Raw genomic sequence first — 8,304 nt, 5'->3', positions numbered from 1 at the left:
AGATTAGATGGCTATAGGTCTGTAGGTTCATTTCTGGGTTTTCAATTCTATTCCATTGGTCCTGAGGTCTGTTCTTATGCCAATACCAAGCTGTTTTGATTACTATGGCTTTATAGTAGAGTTTGAAATTTGGTACTGATATTCCTCCAGCAGTGTTCTTTCCGTTGAGGAGCGTTTTTGCTATTCGGGGTCTTTTATTGTTCCATATGAATTTTTGGATTGCCTCTTCTATTTCCTTGAAGAATGAGGGTGGAATTTTGATAGGTATTGCGTTGAATTTGTAGATAGCCTTGGGGAGTATTGCCATTTTCACGATGTTAATCTTTCCAATCCAGGAGCATGGGAGGTTTTGCCATTTTTTAAGTTCTGTGTTGATTTCCTTTTTCAAGATTTTAAAGTTTTCATCATAGAGGTCCTTCACTTCTTTAGTTAAGTTAATTCCTAGGTATTTTATTTTTTGTGGGGCTATTACAAATGGAGTTGCTGTCCTAATTTCAGCCACACTTTTCTCATTGTTGGCATACAGAAAAGCCATTGATTTTTGGGGGTTAATTTTATAACCTGCTACTTTGCCAAAGTTTTGAATCAGCTTGAGTAATTTGGGAGTGGAGTCTATGGGATTCTTTAAATACAAGATCATGTCATCTGCAAAGAGGGAGAGTTTTATTTCTTCTTTCCCTATTTGGATCCCCTTTATGTCTGCATCTTGTCTTATTGCTGTAGCTAGGCATTCTAATACTAGATTGAAGAGAAGTGGAGAGAGTGGGCATCCTTGTCTTGTTCCTGAGTTAAGAGGAAATGGCTTTAGTTTAAACTAAACTAAAATTAAGGAGAAATTATTAAAACAAAAAGTGGGAGTTAGCCCCCATATACAGTTACAGATAGCTTTGTTTACCATTAACATTTTAAGTTTTCCAAAAGGGGCAACTGAATCCAGTTTTCAGAAGCACTGGGGACAACTAAACCCTAAGCCCCAAGTGAAATTCAGGTGGAAGGACCCCCTGACACAACAATGGAGAGAACCTGACCTGCTAGTTACCATGGGCAGGAGATTTGGATGCATTTTTCCCATAGAGATGTCAACCTCCATTTGCGTCCTTGCCAGGAACCTTAAAGTTTTACTGATTTCCTCTATACAGGAGGATGCCCAAGTGTAAACTAACCAACAAGGAAAGAAAAATGGCTATGGTGGCAGAGGCTTGTGTTTAAAGGAGGGAAAGAAAGAAAGATAACTAACCATTCCCAAGGGCAATCAGCCCTTGAGAAGCTCTTGTGTTCTCTAACAATTGCAGATGGCAATACTCCAGCTGTTGGCTCTTCTGACCCTCCCAGTGCCGGCAATGGCTAAGGAATCCACATCAACCTCATTGGGTGACCTGGGCAGTGATCACTGCTGGCAATGCAGACATAGCTCCACAAGAGAAGCTGTCCCTTCGACCTGGTGGCTTGACCTTCATTTTGATCACCTCCCTATGTCATTACATATGGACCATTTAATATTTTTGTAGGAGCTATTTATTTTAATGCTACCTGTTCTAATATTCCTTTTACAAGCCCCACCTCTGGACTCTGAAATCGCAAAGACTGCTGTCCCATTCCTGACTGTTAAAGGACTGCTAATGACATTGCTTGGCCTGGGAATGCTTTTGCTGATGGTTTTTCTATGCCTTCCTTGCATTATATGTGCACTGCAATCCTCTTATGAGTTTAGCCAGCCAGTTATGAATTTCCTTCAAGAGGAACCGCAGCCAGAGATGGGTAAGAGAGAGGTGCCAGTCTGACCAACCTAAGACAGGGCCTTCTCCTTTGCTCTGAAGAAGTTCTGGATGAAGGGTAAGACAGACTAGATGATTCACCCAACCTAAGACAGGCGGATTCTCTTCTTTGAACAAAGACGTAGTGTTGGGAGACAACAGTAAAACTCAAAGGTCATCTTGACCCCTGTACTTGCTTGGAGGCACAAACAAAGAACTGGCTTCATTGAAAGAATCCAGGTGCTCGGGATTACATTGCTATGTCTGCAGAGTTTTTTTTTTTCCTTGTTTTTCTGGACTATAGTAGAATGGCCTGAGAGTGGGGGCCCACGAGGATGCACTGTGTTGCATGTGTGGAATTCCCAATACACAGGTTGCTCCCATGTTCTGAAGAAGACAAGATAAAGACTGTTCTATATGCCCCAGAATTAATCGAACTACTTCAGACATTTCTAACTGTGGTGGGGCTGATGTTTATTACTATGCTAGTTGGGGATGTGAGGCAACAGGGACAGGCTCTTATATCACGCACAAGGGCCCTATCCTTTTCTGGCAAATCTTGACCCCCAGACTTGCCTCAAACCCCCTGCATAGCCAATGTTATTCTTACCAATCTAATCCTGTTAAAATAACCTTTACAGAGGAGAGGAAAAGGATAACTAACTGGGAGTTGTATCTGCCATTAATACAGAAAGGGGGAATCTGTGGGGCACACAGGCAGCAAAGATGGCCCTGAGAGGATGTTGATTGAGCAGAGCCTGATTTGTTTACCTTCCGTGTGTAAACAGCTTGTGGAAGCTTAGGTGTATGATAAGGTGTTACCTTTACAGTGAATGGTTGGTTCCATTTCCTCTCCTCCCACGCAGTCTTTTGCTTTAAAAAGGTCTTGCTCTGTGTTAATAAACGAGTCCCTTCTTGACTTGACTCACTGCATCTGATTGTCTCCTGGGCTAAGGGAGGCTGAGGAATGGGCGAGCAGCCACACGTAGCTTTCCTGGGACCCTGTCCAGCTTTCGTGGGATGGATGAAGACCCGACAGAAGAGGGCAGGTTTGTGATGTCACAGTGTGTTCGTGAAATCACTATAGCACTGTGATGTCACAAAGTAATTGTGATGCCATATATTTATGAGATCACAATGGTTTTCTGATATCAACCCAAATGCCACATTTGAAATAGAATGAACTAAGAGAATAGGCATTTACAATGTGCCTATAACATCGCAATGAAAATTTAATGTCATAATGCTATGAGGTCATTGTAAATTGATGTTGCAAGGAGGTAATGATGTCATAATGACTATGTGTTGTCACACTGGTGATTGGGTCACAAAGGGTTTGTGATATTACAATGTCATATATGAATTCAATTATGTGTTCACAATGAGGATATGGATCCACAAAGGGACTGTGATGTCACAAGTTTTCAAAGGAACTTAGGGGTCAGGATAACTTTATGATACACTGTGGTGATGAGGTCACAACAGGCCTATGATGTCATAATGATTTGGTAATATCTCAAACACATGTCCAGTTTCAACTGCTAGTATTTCACAATGTGCATACAAGTTCAAAGAAGGAGCTTGAAGTCTTAATGGACATGAGTTTTTATAAATGTTATGAGGTCATATTAGGCTTGTGAATACACAGTGGGACAGTGATATCACCATGGCAATGTCAACTCAATACATAATGTCAAAATATTGTTTCAAAATTGATGCAAAATATTGCATCATCAACAATTAGTTGATGATGCTACATTGGTGATGAGGTCACGAAAGATTGGTGATGTCACAGTGTGTTGGGCATGTCACAATGACATGATGGTTCTCAATTGTTTTTACCTTACAATGAGTATATGAGTTCACAAAGGGACTTTGGTTTCTCCAATAGTATGTGTTGTCACACATATAATGAAATCCTAGAAGGTTTGTGATGTCAGAATTTGTCACAATGGATATGAAATCTGGCAGTGTGATATCACCATGGTCATGATGTCACTGGGAATTTCTGATATCAAATGTCATATGTGAAATTTAATGAATTCAACAAGAAATTATGAGGACAAAAAGGCCTAAGATATTAGAATTGCAGCATGTCACAAAAGTTATGATGACAGGATAGGTTAGTGATGTCACGGGGGGTTATGTGATATTGTGATATGTGGTTATTGTGATATCACAGTGGCAACGTGATGTACAAAGGGATTGTAATGTCACAGTGTTTATGAGTTCACGATTTGTTTATGATATCAACCTACAAGCCACATTTTAAATAGAACGTAATCACAGAAAAGGCATTCATAATGTGTCTATGATGTCACAAGGACAATGTGAAGTTGTAAGTCTATCATATCATTTTAGTTGTGTAATTTCCCAATGTGCAGATGTTGTCAAAATGACAATGTGAAGTCACAATTGTGATGAACTCACAGTTTTTGATGTTAAAATGTCCTGTCTGATTCTCAATTGTCAATATTTCACAGTGGGGATTTGAGTACACAAAGGGAATGTGATGTCACAAATCTGTGTATTTTTTCAAAGGATGTAAGAGGTCATAATAGATTTGGGATGTAGCAATGTGATCCTTGTGTCAAAACAGCAATGTGATGTTACAATGGGTTTGTGATGTCATACTGGTGATGAAGTCACAATGGATTAGTTATGCCACGACTTTGTAATATGACAATTATTTGCCCAATTTCAATTGCTACTAGACCACCATGAGGACACGGTAAAAACCAGCAGTGCCCCTATAATCCACGGGAACAGATAGTCATCATGGCCTCTTGGTCTGGACCACCAGAGAGGGTGGCTGCATGCCACTGGAAGGGGCAGGACATGCTGCTGAAGGAGATAGGATGTCAAGCCCAACATAGTGAGCTGCCAAGAAGTGATTTGGCATGAACATTTGGGAAGTGTTGATTGAAAACTCTTATGCGGGAAATATATCACAGTGGGGGAAGGGCACAGCCTATATATAGGCTGCATGTTCAGAGCAACAGAAGGGGAGAGAAAAAGGGGAAAGGCCTGGAAGGAAAGAAGTGATGAGACTGCAGGAAGGTAAAGACCTGGGAGGAGAGGAAATTGAGGGAGAGCAGGAGGTGAAGGATGGCAGCTGGCCACCTGAATAGGGCAGGGCAGGACTGTCAAGAGTAGAGGTGGAATGGTGGGAATGGTGGAAGGAAAAAATGAAAAGACCTGAAATGTAGGACAGGTCTGGAGAGTAGGAGGATGAAGAGAAAGGAAATAGCCTTGTCCTTTGAAATGTGGAGTTTTGGAGATCATTATTTTGGGGGATGATTGTTTGCAGACCAGTTAATAAATGGCTGGGCTGCTCTTTGGAGCTCTGAGGGTTCATGGTGGTTGAGGCTGAATTTAGCTCTGGGCATTCAGCCCAGATGAAGGTAGTCGCTTGTTACAAAATTTATGAGGACAAAATAGGTTTGTCATTTTACTTTGCATTAATGATATCACAATGTCAATATGAGGTCACAAAGGGATTGTAATGTCACAATGGTGAAGGGTTTCTGAAATCAAACTATATACCACATTTCAGATAGAATGAAATCACAGAATAGGCAATCACATTGTCTCTATGACCTCACAATGAAAATGTGATGACATAATGCTATGATGTCATTGTCATTTTGGGATGTCACAATGGTCTGATGTTTTCCTAACAACAATGTGATCTCACTCTGGAGATGATGTCACAAATCATTTGTAATGGTCCAATGGCATGTCTGATATCAGTTGTCCTTTGTTCACAATGATATAACTACCCAAAAGGACTGTGATGTCACAAAAACCATGTGCTTTTTCAAAGGTGCTAAGAGGTCACAACAGGTTTGGTATATCACAAGGTGATCGTGATATCATTGTGGAAATATGTTGTCACAATGGGTTTGTGATGTCACAGTGGGGATAAGGTCACACTTGGATAGTGATGTCACTATGAATTTGTAATATCACCATTGTATAGAGCTAGAAGTCAGAAAGGCCATAAATTTTGTAAAATATTATGAGTACCTAATATATTGGTGGAAATGCGATGGGACAGAGATATCCCATTGGCAATATAATGTTACTATTACATGAGATAGTATTGTTTTGAAGTCACAAATAGTTGGTAATGCCGTATAGGTGATGAGGTCATATAGATTTGTGATTTCACAATGGGATGGTGATGTCACATCTCATGCTAGGTCTCTAATTGACAATGAATATATAAGTTCACAAGGGATAATGATGTATCCAAAGGCATATGTAGGCACAAGTGTAATGAATCTTACCAGGTTTATAAAGTCACAATGTGACTCAATGTTCATGACATCTGGCAATGTGATGTCACAGTGGTCGTGATGTCACAGTGGATTTCTGATATCACATATCATACCTGATGTATTATGAATTAAACAATTTATGAGCTCAGAGAGGCTAGTGATCACACTGGAAGCATGTCAAAACATTTATGAGGATAGGACAGTTTTGTGATGTCACAGTGGGTTAGTGATATCATAATGGCAATGCGGTGTCATCAAGGTATTGTGATGTCATTATGGTTATGTTATCACAATCTATTTCTGTTATCAACCCACCTGCCACATTTGAAATAGAATGAAATCACAGAATAGGCATTCCAATGTATCTGTGACATCACAATGACCATGTGATGTCATAATGCTATGAAGTCATTGTTGTTATATGATGTCACAATGGGTTGATGGTGTCATAATAACAATGTGATGTTACACTGGTGATGATGTCACAAAAGTTTTGCCATGTTAAAATGGCATGTCTGATCTCAATTTGCTCAAAGTGAGGATATGGGTACACAAAGGGCCTGTGATGACACAAAGGCCAAGCTTTCAAAGCTTCTGAGGTCATAATAGGTTTGGGATGTCACAATATGATCATGGTGGCACAATGGTAATATGGTATCACAATGAGTTTGTGATGTCTCCGCACTGATGAGGTCACGATGCGTTAGTGATGTCTCATCCAGTTTTAATATAACAATGATATATGCAACTTCAATTTCTTCTAATTCACTATGAGGATATTGTAATAACCAGTGTTGCCAAAATTATCTGTGGGAGTCGATAATCATTGTAAATTCTTGCCCTGGCCCACGGGAGAATGTGGGGAATGCCGCCAAAGGTGGAGGTGTCAAGCCTCACTTAGTGAGCTGTCAAGAAGTGATTGAGCATTGGGCAGATTGGGAAGAGACGGTTAAAAATTGCTAGGCAGTAGACCTGTTGGAGTGAGGAGGGGTACAACCTATATATAGGGTGCATTTTCAGAGCATTGGAAGCGGGGATAAAAATGGGAGCTACCCAGATGTAAGAAAGTGATGAGATAACAGAAAGGAAAAAACCTGAGAAGAGAGGAAGATGAGGGAGAGCAGAATGTTGGCAAGTGGTAACTGGGACAGAGTAGGGCAGGCCTGTGGAGAGTGGAGAGACCTGAAGAGAAGAAGGAAGTGGCGGAAGGGAAAAAGGGAAAGACCAGGAAGGAAGGAGAGGACTGTAGTGAAGGAGGGAAGAATGAAAAAGTAAAAAGCCTTGCCCATTGAGGTTTGGCGATTCAGAGATCATAATTTTTTGGCTGGTCGTGTGCAGACCAATTAAGAAAGGGTGGGGCTGCCCATCGGAGGTCTCAGGTTTGGTGGTCAAGGCTGCTGTTGGACCTGGGTATCCAGTCCAGGATAAGGTAATCTCAGTCCCCTTTCTATTGTAAATTGTTTTATACATTAAATGTGACCACATGGTTTGTCTCCTTGCCTTAGAGGTCATAAGAACACGAGTTCACAGAAAGAGCTTGAAGTCTCAAAGGCCACGAATTTTCTAAGTTGTGATGTGGCCATATAGGTTTGTAAAAACACAATGGGACAGTGATATCACAATGGCAATACCACAATATCATGTCAAAATAATGCTTTGATACCACAATTAGTCGTTGATGCCATTCTCATGATGAGGTCACAATAAGTTTGTGATGTCACAATGGGTTCATGATGTCAGAGTGGCATGGCAGATCTCAATGGTCATTAATTGGCAATGAATATATGAGTTCAAAAAGGGACTGTAATGTCTCCAAAGGCATGTGTTGTCACAAATGTGATGCTGTTCTCACAGGTTTGTGATGTCACAATGTGATACAATGGTCATGATATCTGGCAGTATGATGTCACAGGGGATTTCTGATATCACATGTCATATCAGAAATAAGAGATTTAAAACAGATTATGAGCTCACAAAGAGCCTAACATATGACAATGTCACAAAACTTATAATGACAGGACTGGTTTGTGATGGTACAGCAGGTTAATGATGTCACAAGGGCAATGTGATGTCACAATGGATTGTGATATCACAATGGTTATATGGTCAAATGGGTTTCTGAAATAGAATGAATTCACAGAATAGGCCTTCACACTGTTATGTCTATGACATAACAATGTCACTGTGATTTATCATGCTATGATGCCATTGTCATTTGGTGATATCACAATGAGCTGATGGTGTCATAATGACAATTTGATGTCACT

The sequence above is a fragment of the Dipodomys spectabilis genome, unplaced genomic scaffold, assembly GCF_019054845.1.
Source record: "Dipodomys spectabilis isolate Male_0828 unplaced genomic scaffold, ASM1905484v1 ptg000421l, whole genome shotgun sequence".
Classification (NCBI taxonomy): domain Eukaryota; kingdom Metazoa; phylum Chordata; class Mammalia; order Rodentia; family Heteromyidae; genus Dipodomys; species Dipodomys spectabilis.
Note: the sequence above shows the minus strand (reverse complement) of the source record.